The following is a 21,240-nucleotide window of genomic DNA, read 5'->3' as shown; positions in this document are numbered from 1 at the left end:
CTGAAGTTGTGCAACTAAAATTGTGAAAGTATCCTTTGGTTCAAGTACCCAAACGCAGCAGTCGTGGAATAACTGGACTCCAAAGAGAGAAAAAATGCTGATATAAGACCAGATGACTTGCCAACTAAAGCAATGGGTTACTGACCATGGCAGTTTGAAGTGCTGTATCTTTGTTAAGAAATGTAAAGTGCTTGCATAAGCTCAATTCCATAATATCATTGTTCCCTGAGCAGAATTTTCTGCCTTTTTGCAAACTGCATGTTCTTTAATCCAGTCCTAGATTTAAATAGTCTAGCGGAGTAAGTGAAACCCTTTTAAGGTCTCTGAGTGCATCTGACTGCAGTCTGAAGGACCTCCTGTCAGCTATAAGGCTCTTCTTAGTTGTGAAAGGAGCTGAAACAGCCTCAGGCTGCCCCAAAACTGGAAATGTGTGTATAAAAAGCTGTTGTATCATCACCTTTTGTCCTCCTTGACTCATCCCCTGAAGAAAGAAATGTTTAACCACAGAAAGAATCTAGCTTAATGCACGGTCCTTTTTGATGTATCTTATGAACCTAGAGGGAATGCTAGAAGGAAAGCTTATGCCATCCTAGTCAGAGAAAAGCCTATGATAAAATACTGACTGCCATGAGGTAACTGCTTTAAACGATTCTTTCTTAGTTTAGGAAGCAAAAGGTAGAAAATGGTCTACTACAGATGAGTATCGGTAAATGGATATATTTCCTATAAGTGGCCTTTCAGAAAAAATAATGAATGTCTGTAGTTGCTCAAAAATCCCCCCTAAAAAAAAAAAAAAAACAAAAAAAAAACAAGAGGAAACACATAGGTATATGCAAGATTTTTTTGCGTAAAAGAAAAAAAAATACAGAAAAGGTAAGGACAACAACAGTTAGCAGCCTAAGAAACTAAGGCTTCCCTACCTAAGACCAGACTTCCCTGCTAACTGTCAAGGCAAACATGATGTGGACAAATGGGTTGGCAGTTTTCATTCCAAACTGAGAGAATTCAGAGGATATGAGCTACACTGAGACTAAAGGAATTTTATGTGAAGATCTAAAAGAAAAGAAAGTATGACTGTACTTTGCTGAAACCAGATGCATTTCTGGGAGTCTTAATTACAATGAAAATATTTTAAGTAAGTTGTTTATTGTTATTTCTATTACTATTGAAATTATATTATAGCAAACTGACCTCAAAATTCAGACATGCAAGAAAGAAGGTGCAGACCATTTGATATGATATCATGTAATACATACACACAAATACATGCATACATACATACGTATATATGTAGCATTTTACTCTGAAATTAGCTTTAATAAAAATGCACTAACAGTGACAGCTACCATGATTGTGTAATCAAAAGGAAACCCTATCACAAAAATATAATTTGGGTTGTTGCACTCTAGAGAACTCAATCTTGGTGGTGGTCATGAAATTTTACACTGGTATCCTATCCCTGTCTAAGCTTGCATCAGACTAGAAGAGTAGTATCTTTGTGGAAGGAAACTAAACATGAGTCACTTCCCACCATACACACTGGGACAGGATACTGCAAAAAATGAATTTAGAAGTCAGCTTAAGGCAACTCATGAATTTTCCATCTTGCCTGTTTTTGTAGCAAGTGCTGTGGCAAATCACAAGCACCGGAGATTTCTAAGATCAGGAAAGATCTTTAAGATAAGTAGAAGGGAGTGAGTGACAGGAGTATGAATAAATTCAGGCTACACTTTTTACATTGGCTTATTTAGGCTGAAATTGTGCAGTTTTGGCCATGAAAATTATGTGCTTTGGGATTTTTAATGCATATTTGTTTCTTTGAAAATAACAAACACACAGTGAAACGTCATCTCCATGCACGTTTGCAAAGGTGATCTAGACATTTGCTGCTAACTCTGAAGCTTTTTATTCTCAGTCAACCATTTAGCTGAAAATTATTTAGAAATCTTGGTGTTCACGTAGGCAGCAGATAGCCACGTAACATAGTAAGACTCTCACAGCTACAGGCAGCTGTTCTGTTTTGTATTGGTGGAGGGAGGGGGACATATTTGTACAGGAGTCGCTCCTTTCGACAAAAACTTACGGTGCTGAAGACACTGGAATACCTGTGGCATTAGGCAGGTCTAAATTGGATTGTATGTCCCTGAAAAATATATTTGCCTCAGCTCATCATCTGTTAAAGAGAGATAAAATGAAAGATATATTTGACAAGCTCATTATGTGAATAACGGAATATTGGTTATGACATTAATACGCAAGCCGGCATCACAGAAATATTAAAGCCCAAATGGACTACTGTGACTGCAGTCTGAGCTTCTGCATGACACAGGTCATTGGACTTTTATGATTTAATTTCTCCTTTCAGCTCAGTAATTCTGTTTGAATCAGAGTAAACACTTTAGAAAAATGTTCAGGTTTGATTTTAAAATCCTCAGTGAGGCTCTCCCACCATCCAGAGCGAGCTGCTGCCACCAATAGCTAATTAACCTTTTGGCAGAAGTTTAGTTTATTTCTTCCTCCAGTTCAAAGTACTTACAAATTGTGCTGTTGTTATCCTTGAAATTCTCTATCATTTACTGAACAACGTGGACTGCTTCAGGACCTTACTATAAGGCATGTTTTCTGTTCCTCTGACCCTTCTCAAGGCTCTTCTGTGCAGCAGCATTCACATCAGAATAAAACAAAGCCAGTTCTCTGCTCCGTCTCTGGGTTCCTCTTCTAAGGACCACATACACCTCTCTACCACTGTTTCAAACTGGGGTTAACAATGTTAAACTGGCTAGCTCCCACAGCCCCTAAGTCCTTTTTTAGAGTAACACCTTTCAGGAAGGAGTCCTACATTCAGGGGCTATGAACTCCATTTACTGTTTTAATAGAACATTATGTTTGCATATACTGAAATGTATCTGATTTGTTTATGCTGTCTAACAAGCAAGTATCGGTATCTTCTCTGTTATTTGCCACTTAACCTATTTTTGTGTCAGCTACAGTTGTTGCTGCTGAGGGCTTCATAGTTTTTTACATGGCACAGGTTAAAAAAAATGCTTAAGAACAAAAAGGAGTAGGGTCAAAATTGGGTCAAAACCCAGTTAGCCTGAAAATTGCAAAAACACACCAGTGTTTTAACTCTCTTGTGTGGCTGGTTAGCAATTAATCCGTATGGTTGATTTAGTACTGTTCTGGCTTCTTTGTGCAGCAAAATATCCAAAGCCTTGCAGAAGCTGGACAGTATCCTATCAGCCAGACTTCAGTCTTTCCAATAACTTGTTTGAAGTCCATTTGGTGAGATCTGCTTTCCACAGGTATATGTTGATTGGCACTGATTGCACTGAAGTACTGCAAAGATGACTGCAAAGGGCTATTAGAAAATTCTCTGTTCAAGATTGGTGGCTGATGATGAGAGATCACATCGCCTGGTGGTTTTGGTATTCCCCTATGGACATATATAAGCACTATCAATATCTATATTTGCAAATGTAAAAATGTGGTTTCTTTTCCTGATCCGACATGAAGCTGTGAAATTCACTTTCCTCATACCAGCACAGACACACTGTAAAGCTGGAAAGTGTCAATGAATAAGACATAAACACAGCCAAAATAAAGTTATTATAATGTAAACAAAGCATCTGAAACACTTGCATGCGCAATCCAAGGCCTGACACGGCTAGACAAGCTCTCTGTAAAACTGCTGTCACTTCATATTCCCAATTGAAATGCTGAACCAGATTTTCAGATGCTGAATTTTGGCGCAACTCCACTGAAGCCATCCAGTTTAGGAGAGAAGAAGTGCTAACTCAAAGCCAATACAGAACTTCTTCCAGTTGTTACACAGACTTTACGACGGTCATAATCAGATCTGAGAATACGAAGTTGGGAGTTAGAAAGAACAGAAACCCTCCTCATGCAGACCAGAAAATATTGTGCTCATGTTCTGTAGTCAAGGATACAGAAGAATTAAGAGAAATTCTTGTTTCAGATGAAGTAGAGGAGTTATTAAATAGTTTGGAATGAAAATAGGATAAAAAAGTTAGTTAGTTAGGTGTAGACAGACAGAAAGACAGATTTTTTTTTTCATATTAAAGAAGAGTAATACTAAATTACAAATTATAAATAAAGTAACAAATTTTTCAAATAATTAAAGCCATTGTCTCTTTTCTCTTGGTTCAATGACAGCTCCTGCTCTTCAGTATGAGCAGGGTACTGTAACCACTGAACTGAAGAGACATGTCCTTCTTGCTTTTTTGTTTGCCTTCGGCCCTTGGTGATTGATCTTAATAAGCCAGTTTGAGTGTATTGCTCCCTTTGCTCCTTTTCTTTCCTTCTCCACAACTACTTTATAACCTGGTGGTGAGGGTATTTTTTTATGAAGTGGAAAACAGAAGTCTGATCCACCTCAGACTGAAGACAAAATTGAGCTGAGGTCTAAACTAGGTACAAAATCTACTAAGTCAATGATAGGCAGCAAAAAAATCTCCAGCATTTTTTTTTTTTTTCAAAAAAAAGAGTCCCCACTTCATAGGCTGCCTAACTTGTATGAGGAACAGGAAGAAGCGCCAAATATACAGTCTTGAATCAAGTATCTCTGCTTTAAAGACAGGCTGAAGTTGGTGTGACACATTTCCCCTTGATAGCTGTAAGAAATGTCTGCCCACCATCTAGGCTTTCCAGCTTGTTTTTGACTGCACTTATCCCTTTCCACTGAATCTGAAGGGATGGGTAAGTACCTCAGATGTTCCGAGGCAGTTTCCTGGGGCTGAATTTTTGTGTGGAGATTCCTAAATTCAGGGTACTAAAGCACAGATTATGATTATTTTCCTTTGGGTTAAAATAACTTCATCACCTGGCATTTATGTATTTAAACCATTTGAACTGATAGTCATTAACTAAAATCACGTTTTTTAAATAGATTATTTTAAAAATATCTATGAATAAATTTGCTTTGTAGTTTGTTGTCTTCTAAAATACTTTTTTCCATGATGGAGTTCAAAGTTGTTAGAACAGAACAAGATTTTCCTATTGCATGGGCTGCGGTTCACTGGCCCAGCAGCTACCAGGCCTGATGAAATCAGCTTCTGCAACGTGCTCTTGCTCAGTGTTTATCAATACAGGATAAAGGAAATAATTTCTAAAGAGCCTCACATGCTCTTAAACTATTTATTTTTCAGTCAATGTCAAAATAATTAGTTTCTTTACAGTCTTTGGTGACATCATGCATGTAAGGAAAAAGTGATTACAGTTGAGAGACAGTCCTTTGGAAAAATACCAAGGAGCATTTCTTCCAGTATAATGCATTGCCTAATATGTCAGCTACTCAAATTTCATTAAAGCTGATTCTGTCTCCTGCAAAGGTTTATACAGAACTATAGCATGGCCAATGGTTACAAGAAAAGCAGCTGACAAAACTATTTAACTACAATACACTGTGCAGCTACTGGAACTGCCATTAAATGTTCACAATATTTCTTTGTCAACATCACTGCTCTTTTTTGCTTGTGACTTTTTTTCTGCCTAACAATCTTACTGAACTAGGGAACTTCCAGATTTTCTCATATATTTAAAATGGCCAGCCTGTATTTTTTAACCATAAATATTCTATAGTACAGGGAGTTTTCTAGAGGGTTGAATTTTTTTGTTCGTTTGTGTTGTTTTGTATTGCTACAAAAGCAACAGTCACCAAATGCATGTGTATGTGGTATGTAAGAACAAAATGCTATCTTTTTTTTTTTTTTTAATCTCTCTTTCTTTCTAGTAGAAAAACCATTGGTAAAATTTCAATAGGGCTAACGTTGGGCTGCTATTAATAGCCATAGAAAAATTACACTTGGAAAAGTAAGCAAACAAACAAAAAATCCCTCTCCTTCCTTCATGAATGACAAGCAAAAAGTGGGTACTCTAGCCTTTCATTTAACTGTAGCCTACCTGCATTTTATCTAGTGACTCTCAAGAGATCCTTATAAGCCTAAATAAAGATGGAATTCTGGATGAGAGAGGTTTTCTCAGGGAAACTTGAGGAGATGAAACAATAATGTGCAAAAAAGGAAACTTTCTGAGATGTGCATTATTCAACAATCCCTTCTACTGGTGTAAGGGACCCTCTCATGAAAACAGATGCAAAGGACAAGAACAGAGATGAATGAAAGCTTCAGTAGAAGAATGGGTGTTTATTCTTCAATGGTTGTGGACTGGAACTTGAGCTACCTAGTCATTTGTCAGGAGGCGCTAGCTAAATTGCAGGGAGTTTGTCTGCTAATCATATTAATATCCAAGGCCATGGACATCAGATTGACATTGACCTTAACACATGCACAGTCCATGTTGGTAAAAGCATTTTTTTACTCCCTTGGGATTTTTATATGAAATCTTACAGGAATTTTACATGAAAGCACAAAGATTTTAAAATGAAAACATAATTTCTGTGTATTCTCTGTTGAGGTGGTGATACATGTGAATCCAAGGCCACTTCCTTCCACACTGCAAAACACAATTTCTACTATTGCTTGATCACAAGTTTTTACAACTTTAGTCTGTAATAGACTAAAGACCTTCCTTGACCTTAGCTAAAGCAACCTTTCCTTTCCTAATTTAATGCCATTACCTCTTCAAATGTTTTTGTTCACAATTTAGGACATTTTAATAACATAACACATGGCAATATTGAAAACAAGGCTCCATTTCAAATCTAATTAATTAGTATATGGCATGGACATATTGCAATATTAAGCCCATAGAAGCCTGAAGAAAAGCAAAAGGCAGAACATACGCTATTTCATTCCCAAGAAGACAATAAAATAATTTAATTTTGCAGAAATAAAACTATAAGAATGTTAGTGAGAAATATTTTAGAAAAAATTCAACTCTGTTGATTTTTTCCAAACATAAGATGTTTTATGGTCATCTTCCGTTCTCTTTAATCTCTGGTGGGTTTTGGCTCTCGTTGTTGGTTATTGCTTTTACCTAGGTTTGCAACTGGCCCTTTGGCATTTTTTTGCTATGCTTCATTAGCTAAACCATAGTAATTAACAACCTTGAACTCTTTGAACTCTACATTTTGGTGCCACAAGGTAACCGTGTAAGAACCCATGAATGAGTTACTGAAGAAGATGAACTTGAAGTCAACAACCCAGTGGCCTGGCTGTTTCAACAGCGTCACATGGAACAAGATTTTATCATTCAGTAGAGTTCTCTCTTACTTTGGAATATTCACAAGGTCTATTATAAGGCTGCTCCTCCTCATGTTTCCATCAATAAGGTATACTGAATATAGCAGACAACTAATCTTAAAAGTGAGTCTCAGAGGATACCACTAATCACTACCAGAATTGGGAATACTAGTTTTGACTGTCAGTCACAATGACAAATCATATCTCCCCAGTCTCTCTTCTGTACTGCATTTTTATATCACTTCTTTTTCCATGTAATTCATAAATCCTTACTTTCTGGTAAGTCTTTTATGTGACACTTTATCAAGTGCCATTTTATGAGTCTGATAATATAGCCCATATCTTTGACTCCCTTATAATAGTTATTTCTGTGACAGTATTTTTTTTATTTATTTTCAAAAATAAGCTAAACAGGTTGGAAAACAATTGGAAAAGGGGAAGGATAAGAAAGTGACAAATCTCAAATGGGAACCCCAAAGGTATGAACAACACACTGAAGTATATTACTTGTACATTCAAAGTATATTCCTTGCACTCAGATACTATGAGTTGTAGATGAATTTATAAAAGAAATCCTTCAAAAAAACATCCTGCTAATTTCGTGACATTCAGAAATAGGTTGAAGAAGCAGATATTCAGATCCAGGACAGTTGTAAACAGTGAAGTTTTGGATTTAAGATGGGAAATACAATAAAGACTCTCATTTTGGTTAAAGCTTTGATACAGCTGACGTTGTGCAAATGTGCAGGGATTTCTACAGCAGTCAGAGTAGAACTGTAACCATTTCTTGATTTTCATCCAAACACTACATCAAAACACTGAAAACAAAAGGTGGCTTCAGACACACGGATTAAAAGCTGGATGCAGCCACAATGTTGTGAGGAAAAAGTAGCGTCATCCCATGCTGAAGCTTCTATGTTGGAATTTGTCCTGGAGAGCATCGGTTGCACAGAACAGTGCTATAAGAGGCACTACTGCCACCTTAGCATGCACATAGGCACCCATCTAAATTCAATCTGCCTTCAAGGGTATTTGAACTCAAGCTTCTGTTTTGGTATCATCTGCTTTGTTCTAACAGTATTATTATTCTTATTTTTCATTTCCATCGTCTTTTTGAGGTACCATTTAAGCTGTACCGCTCAGAACTCTTCAGGGGCCTGCAGAGATGACCGAAAAGAATCTTGTCTCTCTTGGAAGATACAAATTTCTTGCAAAGCCGGTGTTGAAAAGAGGTGCTAGTTTGTGAAACAAACGTCTTACTGAGAAAAGTATGAAGGAGAAGAGACAGACTACTTTAAGAACTAAAAACAAGCAACAAAGGCTGTAGAGAGGACTTGGAAGGAAAAAAAAAAACCACTAAGAAATAGATACAGCCAGAGAAGAAGAGGCTTTCTTGCTAATACTGAGCCAATTTAAGATATTTTTACTACTTTATCTGACACCTTTCCTCTGTGGGAGTGCTAAGGTAGCAATAACAGTGTTTCAGGATCATTCCATTTGATCATAACAAACAGGGCTGTTTGAAAGAGGAAGGCAATTAAACAAAGACATGCTTGTTTATATTAATACAACTGTTCTCCTTGTCAAATAATCTTAGTTAAGTCAGTTAAATGATTTTACAGCTTGTATTGGCTCTTTGAAAAAAAAAAACAGAGAAAGTCTGCTTCCTAAAATTAATGCATCTAACAATCAATATCTTTGGCTGAAGCCGGGCAAATTGCCAGCAGGTACTGCATAAATTTCTCTGACTTCTCCCAGGAAGGTCTCCGATCTGTAACATGCCTGGTTTTCAGGTGATGATCTCCAGAGGCTGCTAATCATGTTGTAACATGGGCATACAGACATCCCCAGGCTGACTGCAAGACACGTTCACATGACTTAACAGAAACGGCGTAGAGCCAGGGTGGTTATAAAGCTGACTGAGAACACAGGCAGTCGGAAGCAGTTTGCTACTGCTTTGTAGAGCTGCATTAAGAGGAGAGGCAGAAAAGAGAATGGTGGGTAAGAAATGCAAAAGTTGAAGTGAAGTGACTGCAAGCTGATACTGAAGAGTACTACATTTATTTTTCCTACACCATTGCACGCACTCTGCAACCGAGACAAGGCATTCCACCACCTTCCTGGGAAGGACAGGTTGTGTCGGGGAGCAGCAGCCCAAATCCTCAGCACCCGCTCTGGGTCATGGGTCCTGGCATCTAAACTTACATGACATTTAAGTCCTTCCGTGTGCCTGACCCAAGAGAGAGGTGCATCTCGGTCCCTTGAGAAAAGGACCTGCCCTGGAGTTGTCAAGACAAATAGACTTTGAATAGAATGGTCAAGCGCTTCCTGACCCCGTGTCTGTGTAACTGTTGTTGGCAGTGTTGAGAAAAATTATCAATTTTATCACTTGGAAACAAAGCAAGTTTATTATTTTTTTATCATAATTTTGCCACAGTTAAAAAAACCACTTGGTGAATACATTGTAAGGTAATGGGTTAATAACTGATTCATCTTTATATGACAGGTAATTAAGAATCACGAGGCTATTTTTAGAATCAATGTAAATGTTGCTTTAATCAAGCTCCTGAATTGTTGGTTTCCAACATTTTTTTTTATTAAAACGTCTTTAAATTATTTTTAAATGGAACCTTAACATATAATACAATCACAGAATCAATATGAAAGGTTAGAAATTGTTTTGTAATACCAAGTTTGAATAATATTCCCAAATCAGACAGTGCAGCACAGTACAAGTACCAAGATAGATCAGGTAGATACAGAAAGGAAGAGAGCAAAAGTAGCATGAAACCTATAAAGGGAAAAAGGAGAAGGAGTGGTGCTTTTGTTTTCAGGTTGTTTTTGAGATCTGCCTATCTTTGCTAATATACAGAATACACTTTCTAAGAAACTCTCTTCTCCTTCCCCTCTGCAAAGAAAAAGCCCAATGTTAAATGTCATTAGATAATGTGACAGATAAGCAGTATGTAAAATTCTCAGAAAATAAAAAGCTTTAAATATGTAAGGAAAACTACAGCACAACAGATTTATCATTGCTAAATTTCAGTTCTTTCTAGAAGAATCTCTTACAGTCCCCTTTCTCCTATATTTCTATACCAACAATGCCAAATGATTTCACTGGGATGACTATTGCGATATGGCACTTTCCAGAGTGAGTCAGTGCAGAACAAGGGGGTCCTAACTAGTTTGCAACCAACATCAAGGAAATGCCACGGGCATATCAACTGCAAACTCATTTTGAAAGGTCTGGCAGTGTGGCCCCAAACATGACAGAAGCCCCTAAGTGTTGTCAAGACATTTTTTTAGGAGCAAAGACTAAAAACACCCTTTGGTGAAGGTTAGTCTAGCAGCAGCACCAGAAGAAAAATGAACTTCCTTGAAAAAAACCACCTTATCTCAATTTTGAATATCAGTTTGTGCGGTGAAAGATTTTCATTTTTCTTGTTAAAAGAAAAAAGACTAAAAAAAAAAAAGGTGGCAAAAGAGAATAAGTGATTTGAAAAATATGCAAAAATAGTCAAGTGGATGTGCTTACAGGCTTGTATACGTACCCTCAGTTAAGAATGATTTTACAGCCAGATTACAAAGACCCTGACAATAGGGCTTAACAACGACAATGCATGCATAACCCTACCCATGGCAGTTTGACTGGCATTTCAGCATTACTGTATGCAACTGAGAGCCTTCCAATCAGCCAGAACAGTGGGATCCACCAAGGAATCATGATCAAGTGGCTATTAGGCCAAATGGTATTGTCAGAATTCCTCAATTTATGCAGCTTCTTTCAGAGAACTGAGTCCTGAAGCTTCCAAATATCAAAAGGGTTCAATATCGAATAGAACATGTATTTAAGGAAAATTGGCCCCCAAATTACTATGCTATTGTCATTTGTTCTTTTCCAGTTCACTTAAAGGGTAAAGTGGAGGCTATTTTTAAAATTCAATATGAAAAAAATTACAACTGAAGTTTCTTTAGAAAAAAAGTTCATTTAACCAGCTGCATCTCTCTTTTGTACTCTGCTCAGATGTTAACTTGAATTATAGCTTCCATGTTTCTCGTGCTTTTTTGTTGTCTGTCATTTACGTTTTGGAAAACTTAGCACAATTTTAGGTTTGAACTGATTTGCACTCCTTTGGCCAAGCCTGAGGCCCTCCAAACTCTTCTGGAAAAGTACCACATTCACAATCACTCTGGCAAAGGTCTGCCTGGATTTCTTTCAAGTAACACAAAAGCTGTGCAGCTTGTTATTTAATGCCTTATCCTTTTCTCATTGAAGTCTGCTGCAGAGCTCCAATTGACTTTGCTGGGAGCGAAAAAGAACCCCAAATGCCAAACTGAATTGGCTACTGCTTTAATAAGGAGATTTTGCAGTATGTGGTATAATCCATCTTTGTACAAGCTCAGCACTGGGACGACCACGCACTCTGACGGTCTTCTTGTCTCCTGTTCAGCTGGCCCATTCTCACTGGCCAGTGCATCCAGGGGGAAGTCGACACTTGGTTTCTCTGTCTGCAGCACCCCAAGTGCTTTGGACCACAGTGAGAAAAAAGGCTCTTGGATCCCAGAAAGACAACAATGTCTAACGTGAGAGCAAATGAGTATCCCACACGCAAGGTCTGCATTTCTCATCTGGGCACTCATGTAAAAGCTTGTCACAATCTGCTGCTCAAAAATTAAGGGAAAAGAACTGAGCGGTTTTTACAACCTAAATTACAAACTGTATTGTACAAACTGGAGCTTTATTTGACAGAGGAGAGTTATAAGCTGTTCGTAACACAATCTGTATTTTGCCTCATAAAGTGACTACGTATCTACAGGAATAGTAAGGTGAGAGGACCACATTTAGGGAGGGTAAGAGTTACATTTCTCACATTTAAATAGCTTGCCTGGGAACTTATTTATCCCATCAGGAAACAGGTCCATTGAAAGATAAAAGCGGTTCCCTTCTTGCATGGATCCATTTGTATCTGTATGAACATGAGTGCTAGTGCAGGTAGAAAGCCTGAGAGTCAGGCAAGTGGATAGGAGTGCCTAGAGTTGGACCCTTTGTCCCCGCATCTGCAAGCCTGGCACCTTCAGTGTAAGGACTCTGCAGGAAAGGATGTGAGTGAGGGGAGGATGGAGTCAGAGGGAAGGCATCCTCATTCTTGAGAGCCCCACAATGGCTGTAAGGGACTGCTGCAACACAAACTCAACAAAGAGAAAACAATAGCAATAGCAAGCTCTTCAATTGCCATTTAGCTATAAGGAAGCAGAAAATCACTTTAATTTTGGACTTCTTGTAATGGAAAGCTAAATTTTTTACATGAAAATAAGCAACAATATTGAAAAAAATTATCAAATGAGCAGACAGTTTTTACAGAACATTTCAATTATTTATGGCACTCAACTTCTTTGAATTTCACACCTAGAATGTGGTGAAAAAGTCACTGTATTCTGGTTCCCATAATACTACATATTTTATCATCATTTAATAGTAAGAACAACTGTAGTAATAGAGCCTTACACAGATTCTCACTCTTGCTAATGGAACAACTGTAATTTCTCTAAGAAAACTGAAATAACACAGTTCCTTTCCAGACAGTTTTAACTGTTGATTCAAAGAATCCTTCCCCCCATAAATACCTTATCCCCTTTGCAAAGAAATACAGTTACTGCAGATGATACAGCTTTACTGAGTGTTGTCAAGATCGCCAAATGCTGTAAACATGTTACATTAACTCAGTATGATAATTAATAATTGTGTTTGTGAAGTACTATTCTTCCAAAGTGAATGATGTTTGGGGTGCTGTAAGGCACATTTCTGAAACGGACTTTAAAATTAGCCAGATTGCTTCTGCAAGAAAAGATCAGTGAAACGTTTCCCTCTTTCCATACCGGGGAAAGTTCCAATCACAGCTTGCACTCTGCAGCTGCCAGGGATTCTGCTTTTGAAAAAAAAAAAAAAATTAAAAATCAATTCTTAATTAATACGAAATACATGAAGCAGTTTATTGCACCTTTTCACAAAATAAAAGAGCCCAGTGAGGAATTCTGATTAAAAAAAAAATCCAAGTGGAATCATCACTTATTTTATTGACCATATTGTATAGATGTGTACAAAGCAGTTTAACATTAAGTCTCCCAAAACCATCACAAAAGAGGTAAGTATCACTTGCAGTGGTGAGTTAATGTATTGCAGCATTGTGGCCATGAAGGTTATGCCATCAGTTACGGAAATGTTGTCTGCAGAGGGTATTATATCAGTTGTCTTGTTTTCTTTATTAGCCTCATGCAAATATGAAATCAGAGACTGCTGATCCAGAGCTACAAAGGCCCATCACTTTCCCAAATGTGCAATAAAATCTACTTTAATTAATTTTATTGTCTGTCTCCTAGAGACAGGATGAAAGGGTTAGAAAAATGTGGGCACCTCCAGTTAAAGAGGCATTTGCACGTATACAGGGAGCAACACAACCTGATAACTGCTGCCTCAGTGAGCTTGAATCAGCCATAAACTGTGTTGTGCTCACTCATATTGCTGCAAGCAGAATTAACTAGTGACACCGGGGAAGAGTGACAGCCACAGGTAGTGCTGAACGGGAAGGAGCAAAAGTAGACTGTGGATTTGGGAACCACTTACTGCATTTTAAAGTAATTATTCTTCAGTGAAGACATCATCTTCAAAATAATCTTCCCTTCAGTGGAATTTGCTTTGCCTCCCCTCCAGTGAAGACCACGGTGGGTGGTTACATTTTTGGGAGCTGTTTTTGTCCATTAACAAAGAGAATGAAAACAAAATATCAAAAATGAGAAAGCTAATTTCCACAGGCTGGTCACAAATCCATTGCAAGAGGCACGATGCTATTTATACTCATGCAGAGACGCTCAAAGGAAAGCCGACCAATCAGTGTGATTAAAGTGGATGAAGCAGGTAAGTGGCCACTACTTTTATCAGTAATCATTGGTGTAAACAACAGCAGAAAAGGACAATGCTTAGAACAGGAAAATACAGAAAAGAGGACTCATGGAAAGAAACTAAATAATTGACAATTTCTAAATACTTATTACTAAGATACTTCTGCTGGTCAAAACTCTTAGTTGCAGATTTATGTGGGTACTGGTTGATATATATGCGTATACAAAGTACCACTTTTGTTAGTGTATGTGAATGTTTCCTAAACTCAGTGATGGAAGTTCCATCATATATGTCACTTGAAAATGAGAAAAAGATTATCAAAAGAACTATTCACTTAATTTTTCAAGGGAGATTACAGTAATTTTTCTTTTATTATTGTAGATTTAATGTTCCAGTCTCCTCTTGCAACATCCTCTAAGTCTCCATCCCCGAGCAGAAAAGCATGATGTGTAACTATGGTGGCAATACTGGTTTGCATAAAACTGAAGCTAAATTATTATCTGGCCTAACTCTTAGATGAACTCAAATAAAGATGAACTTTATGAACAGAGGAAAAGGAGAAGTAGAGATCGGAAGTAACAGAACTGTTTGGTTTAGTCACATGGATTGCGTGTCACGCTGTTCACTAATCACCAGTTTAAAAGTGTAAGCAGATGAAGAAACAAAAAGCAATTGGGCCTGTTGATCTTCATACCGAACCATGATGGAAAAAAGGAGCAGTTAAATTCCTTAACTCAAAAAGAATCAACTTTATTTTATGGGAAAGATTTATTTATTGAAATAATGAAATAAATTATAGAAAAAAAAATAACAGATCCTCAGATAGTGTTAGATGTTGACTTCAAGAGAAATCAGCTAAGGATATGAGTAAAATAGTCTTTTTCTGTATCCATTTTAATTAATATGATGTTATTCAATATTTCTTTTTGCCTTTGAATGGTCCCTTCCAAAAATATCAGTTTCCTGTAAATAAAAGTAAGTTATCACACAGCTGAAATATTATAGAATGCAAAGATTAAAGTAGGATACCCAAACAAGGGTCACAACAAGGTTGTGTCCTGTGCCATAGAGTAATTTCCGCTGCTATGTTGGTCCACCCTTATTCTCGTGACTTGTTCCAGTAGTTTCACTGGAAATACATGTGAAGTAAGAAATATGTCTGAGTATCTGTAAGAATTGCACAGTATGTCATGTAGTGATTAGAAACAATCTTTTCTATCTCCAATTAGCCAGATTCTATATTTTAGCATATTCTGAACAGGACTGTATTTGGCAATGTGCATACCCTGTTTGAAATGCCTCAACAAGCCTCCAGTACAGAGCCTGAGAGATGATAAAAATCTCCCACAAAATTATTTATCTGTACTGCACAGATTGAGGAAAGCTTTGTCCCTTTTATTTGGGACAGTTTAATCAGATGTCTTTGAATATGCTGGATAGAATAAAGTAAGCTTAATAAACATGCACTGGCTGAAAACTTCTTTGTAATACCTCAATATTTGTTTCCCTTTCTTTTCTTAATGCCTTTGAAAGAAACCATTTGAAGCTCTGTGGTGTCTGAACTTCTCTTGCACTGAAGTGCATATAGAGATGAGAAGAAAAGCCAAGCTGACTATTGTGATCATGCTTTTCTTTTTGGCTTGAGAGATAAGGCTCCAAAGAAATCTGCCATGTGGTACTGAATTTAAGAAGATGAGCAAAGCAATGGCATGAAGCTTCAGGCTTTCAGTAATGCTGCTATATTTATATGAAGATACAGTAATAGTAAGGAAAAAGCCTCTGCCCCAGTAAAAAATAGAGGGACTAATCCTGTACCACTGAGTACAATGGGAGTTTTGTTATTTACCTCAGCAGAATCAGAATATAGCACAGAGAATTCTATACTATAGCAAGTTCAGTACACTCAGATATGAAGGTTAAAAAGACAGCCAGTGCCAGTGGCTCTAATGCTCACATAGTGAAATTCAGTAGAGTTTTATACTACTTTTTCCTTTATCTCTAAAGTTTAAAAACATAAACTAAGCAAAAGCAGTCAGGCCTTGTTTTGTTTTGTTTTGTTTTCAGATGAACCAGTTTCTGATTTTGCTTACATTTAGTAAGTCATTCCCAAGAATGACTACACTAAAGTAAATAGTTTCACCTACATTGAAAAAAAATATTGCCTAACATATATGTGCATATATATCCATATATATACACACATACAGCTTTATTTTTATATATATAGTCATATACATACACATAAACTACATATTGAAAGTGAAATTGTTTTATACATGTTGCCCGCCTTCTAAGTTTTTATCGTATGATACAGTCATAGGAATTATTTTATAAATAGATATGTTCTACCTATAGGAAGAAGTTAGTTTCCAGATCTAAATGAATATTTTAACTATTTAATATATTGTAAAATATGTAAGCAGTCAATGAGTCAGCAGCAATTCCTTTTTCACACTGAATGATTTTGATCAAATCCAGGGAGCAAAAGCATATTAAGAAGGGCTAAAGTACAATACAGAAAAACTTGAATTTAAAGCACTTTTTAGTCCTGTCTGTATCTCATCTTAAAAATTCAGCTTAAGAAATAAAAAAATAAAATATTACTAAACAATGGATAATTTAAAATTCTTCTTTATAAGCATTCTATCAACTTTCAGTTACCACTATATGACTCATTTTCTCTTTTAATGCAGATTAATAATGCATATCAATTAAAAAACTAATTTTAACATTTCTTCACAAAATTATGGTAGAAGCATATATGAATAATATAGCACTAGAAAAGGGTACTGTTATTTTTCCATGTAGTAAACCAGTTTAGTTTTGTTTAATTAATCCTTAAGATTTCTCCCTCTAGATGTATTTCCTGAAATATAGGGAATTACATTTAAACACAAGAAAAAACTTTATTTACTCTAAGAATAATCAAGTTCTGCAGCTGGGTGTTCAGGAAAGTTCTGGAGTATCCAATCTTAGGGCTACTCATACCTGTCCGGACACGGTCCTGAGCAACCCACTCTGAGCTTGCCTGGAGCTGGGGCATTAGACTAGAGAGTCTCCTGAGGTCCCTGCCAACCTCAGACATTCTGTGATGTGATGTTGTTTCAAAATCACTCTGCTTTAATTCATAGCATTGAATGAAAACAAACACCGTTGTTGTTTTTTGGATGGGTTACATCTACTGTTACTTAAGTGTCAAGATATAAAAGTCAAAACTAGTCACCCGAGTTCACTTCCTGGAGAGACACAGGCAATTTATTATATTCAAAGATGATAGCAAAGACTCTTTAGGTGAATAAAGATGCACTTGAGGTGCGTATTTCTCTTACTAATCCTAAAATCTGAAATTAAATCAAATGAGCTCCAGCAATTTTCAGTGGGTATTAACTACAAGTCAAAAAGAAACTCCACAGTCAACAAGAAGTGAACCAAACCACAGCTTCTAAAAATCTAGGCAAAACAAAATTTTAAATAGCCAAGAGAAAAAACAAAAAAAGGCAAAACCAAATCTGGGGCATCTGTTTTGGATTTGGGATGACAGTAGTGTTGGTTGCACACAAATGTTTTTGGTTGTTGCTAAGCCATCAAGGCCCTTTCTGCTCCTCACACTGCCCTGCCAGCAAGGAGCCTGGGAGTGCACAAGAAGTTGAGAGGGGACACAGCCAGGACAGCTGACCCCAACTGACCAAAGGGATATCCCACACACATATGACAACATACTCAGCAATAAAAGCTGGGGCATGAAGAAGGAAGCGGGGGAAATTTGAAATTACAGTGTTTGTCTTCTCAAGTAACATCTGATGGAGCCCTGCTTTCCTGGAGATGGTTGAACTCCTGCCTGCCGATGGAAAGCAGTGAATGAATTCCTTCTTTTGCTTTGCATGTGTGCGTGGCTTTTGCTTTACTTATTAAAGCATTTATCTGAACCCGCAAGTTTTTTCTCACTTTTCCAATTCTCTTCCCCATCCCAACTAGGGATGAGCGAGCAGCTGCACGGTCCTAGTTGCTGGCTGTGGTTAAACCACAACATGGGCTTAGAAGAAAAATGTGTACAGAGTTTCAGAAAATGGAGAGGGGAAGGGGTGCTTTGTTGAGAAAGAGGTGCAAAATTGTGGAAGCAGGGTCTCCTCTAATTCAGCAATCGGGTACACAGGCAGTGGGAAGTATCCAGGGGATATGAGGCTCTTGCTTCAGAGCCCCTCTCTCGAATTCATGGTGGCTGAAAAATGGGTTCTAAAATAAACTTCCCCTTATATCACCTGCAGAGGTGTATAAGCTTTAGGAGATATTAGAAGGTTGTTGTGGTGGTTGTGCTTAAACCACATGTAGTGTATATGACACTAATGCAAATAAGAACTGAATGTCTGATTTTAAAATATGAACAAAATGAGACTACTTCCTGCTGACAGATTTCTTGTCTGATTGAATTTCTTTTCCACAACCTACCCAAGAAGTTCTGTGTTTTTCATGAACCATGCAAATATGGTTTGATTTCTATATACCAATTCCAATATCCATAAGCCAAATAACATCTAACCCTATAAATGGTTCCGCTAAAATGGATTATTATCAGAGCACAATGCTACAAGAATGTCTATGTTACAATTGGAAGGTTTGAAATACAGCCAATGATCTTTAAGCCCAGTGCATTTGGATGCAGAATCACATATGGGTGCAGATTCTATCTCAGTCAAGAGCAGGCAGAAGACTGTTTCTGTTAAATTAGCCAGACCACATAAAACCAGAGTTTATGCTCATTTTATGTTCACTGTGGAACAACAAATAGTATCTGATTTGCCACTAAATTATAATAGTATGGACAGACTACTACACTTAATCTCACACACACTCTTCTGATAAAAAGTAAACATTTTCTTATTAACAACTCTGAATAAAACTGAACTCTTACCATGTGAATACTCATGCAGTTATGTGTTTAATCTTGGAGTCTAAAATTCTATTTGACTTACTACTGAGCACCTGTCTCTTTGCAAACTCCCAGCACAACGCAGCCAGAGCAGACACTGCTACCCAAGGAGAAGAGGATGAAGGTTGGAAATGAGAGAAGGTCTGAGCTGTATCGTCAGCAACCATCTCAAATATGTTTCCTCAAGCTACCACCCTGTTTTGGCTTAGCGCTTTCTGTATCAGAAGTTATGAATTTATTTGCTGTTGATTGGCAGGGCTGAGGGCACCAACAGGCCTCCCCACCCTGCCCATGGCCCAGGACCCATTTCAGCTCCCCCCAGGGCTGTCAGTCCCTGCTGCAATTCTCCAGCTCCCCACAGCCCTGCCCTGCCCTGCCTGGCCATGGGCTCCACCAAGCCAGGCTCACCTGCGGGCCAAGGTCCCCAAGGAGATGGCTGGTGCCCAGGACTGGGTCTGCCCCCACTGCCCACTGGCCACCCTGCTCTTGGCTGGGGCTGGGACAGCCCCAGCCTGACTGACCCTGAGAATACATAGATCCTCATGCATTGCTCACGAACTGATCACTTCTTGTTCTCTCTTATTTGTGGTCATCAGAGGTGCATGGCACCAGTGCTCCTTTGTGCCTGGATGACAAACTGTAAACAGAACAAAGTTTGTCATTAAGAAAAGAGAGAAAATCAGCATTAAATATGTCCTCCTTGCACATGAATAATGCCTCTGGCATGCAAACAGCCACTGTCCACATGGAGAATCATCTGACCTCAAGTAGTCACATGAATAAAAAGCCATTGGGGAAATACTGTGAAAATAAGTACACGGAAGAGCAATCCAGGTGGTTGAACCCAAACAACTCTTTGACATGTCCCAGAGCAGCCACTCTGCGTGGGAGCATGGCGCCGGAGCAGGAGCAGCACCACTGGCCAGCAGCTCACGTACCAAAGAGCATCTGTCCCAAGGGCAGCCAGTAGCTGGCAGGAGACTGCTGCTTTTCTATAAAGCATGTTTGTACAAGATATATTGAGTATACCACTTCAGGTTCTCAAGCTCTCTCTTTGCTCACAGAATTCCTTTCTGTACCTACAAAGAAAGAAAGTGTATTTTGACTGCCAGGATGTGTAAGATGTTCAGTACATAAGGAACATTTTTTACCTCCATCCATATTGGCATTTTACACACAGAAGTTTTGGAACAAGGCTCCTTGTTAAAAGGGAATATCCAGTGAATATTTACAAGGAAAAGAGAACGTTTGCTAAACTTGTTTTCAAATGTTTTTAATGAGGCTACGTAAACCACTCGTGTTTTCAGCAAAGCAAATATAATATCTGATGGATGGTACATAGAATTTATAAACACTGAAAATGATCAGGAAATACCGAACTGAAAGAAACATCCATTTCTTTGCAGGCGAAGCCAAAAAAGTAATTTTTAGGCATGTTTATAGTACCCTCTGATGGAAATAGGAAGCATTACAACTCCTCCACAACATTTATTTCCTTAACTGTAAGGGTAGCAAAGGTATGTTTTGGTACCTTTTGTAACTTCATACACAGCTGAAATAAAAATTGTTTTAAAAGAGCTTATAAGCTTTGTACACACACACACACAATCTTAATCAATAGAATATCCTCTTATTTAGGCCTGGCTTCCTTAAGAAAACAAACAAAACACAACATGAGTTCTTTGCAGCTAATCAGGGAGAAACCTTCCCAAAGATATGCAGGTTTGTTTTTTTCATTTTATACCATATCTATCTTTATTTCTGTTTCATAAGAATTAGAAAAAAACATGGTATTTTTAATATTCTGTTTATTAGATTAGGTACCAGTATTCATCTCATTTGTTTGTTAAGATGAATCATTAATATCCCTCCGAAACACAGGTCAAAATTGCAGAATGTCAAGGGATTTTTATGAAAATGTAAATGAAAATTGTTCGGAGAATTAGCTTTAACAATCAGTACTACTTTTAAGGTTTAAAATATCAGAGTAAACTTGTCATCATCTCTTTTTTCCTTCTCACTGACTCACAAAACACTTCAAGATTAACTTTCATCACTAATTGGCAGGTCATTGAGAAAGTATTTTACATACTGACATTAGAAGGGTGAATATTTTTGAACTCTGACTAAAACTGCATTTCAGTGCTTAGCAAAGCTTTCTCTAACAGAAACAGTCAGTGCATTACTTTTACTTGGTTGTGGTAGATAGCCCCTATTCTACAAAGCATTCAAGTTGTTGCCTAATTTTCTTTTTC

Source organism: Rissa tridactyla, chromosome 2 (genome assembly GCF_028500815.1).
Source record: "Rissa tridactyla isolate bRisTri1 chromosome 2, bRisTri1.patW.cur.20221130, whole genome shotgun sequence".
NCBI lineage: Eukaryota > Metazoa > Chordata > Aves > Charadriiformes > Laridae > Rissa > Rissa tridactyla.
The sequence above is the reverse complement of the archived record's forward strand: the minus strand, read 5'-3'. Positions refer to the sequence as shown.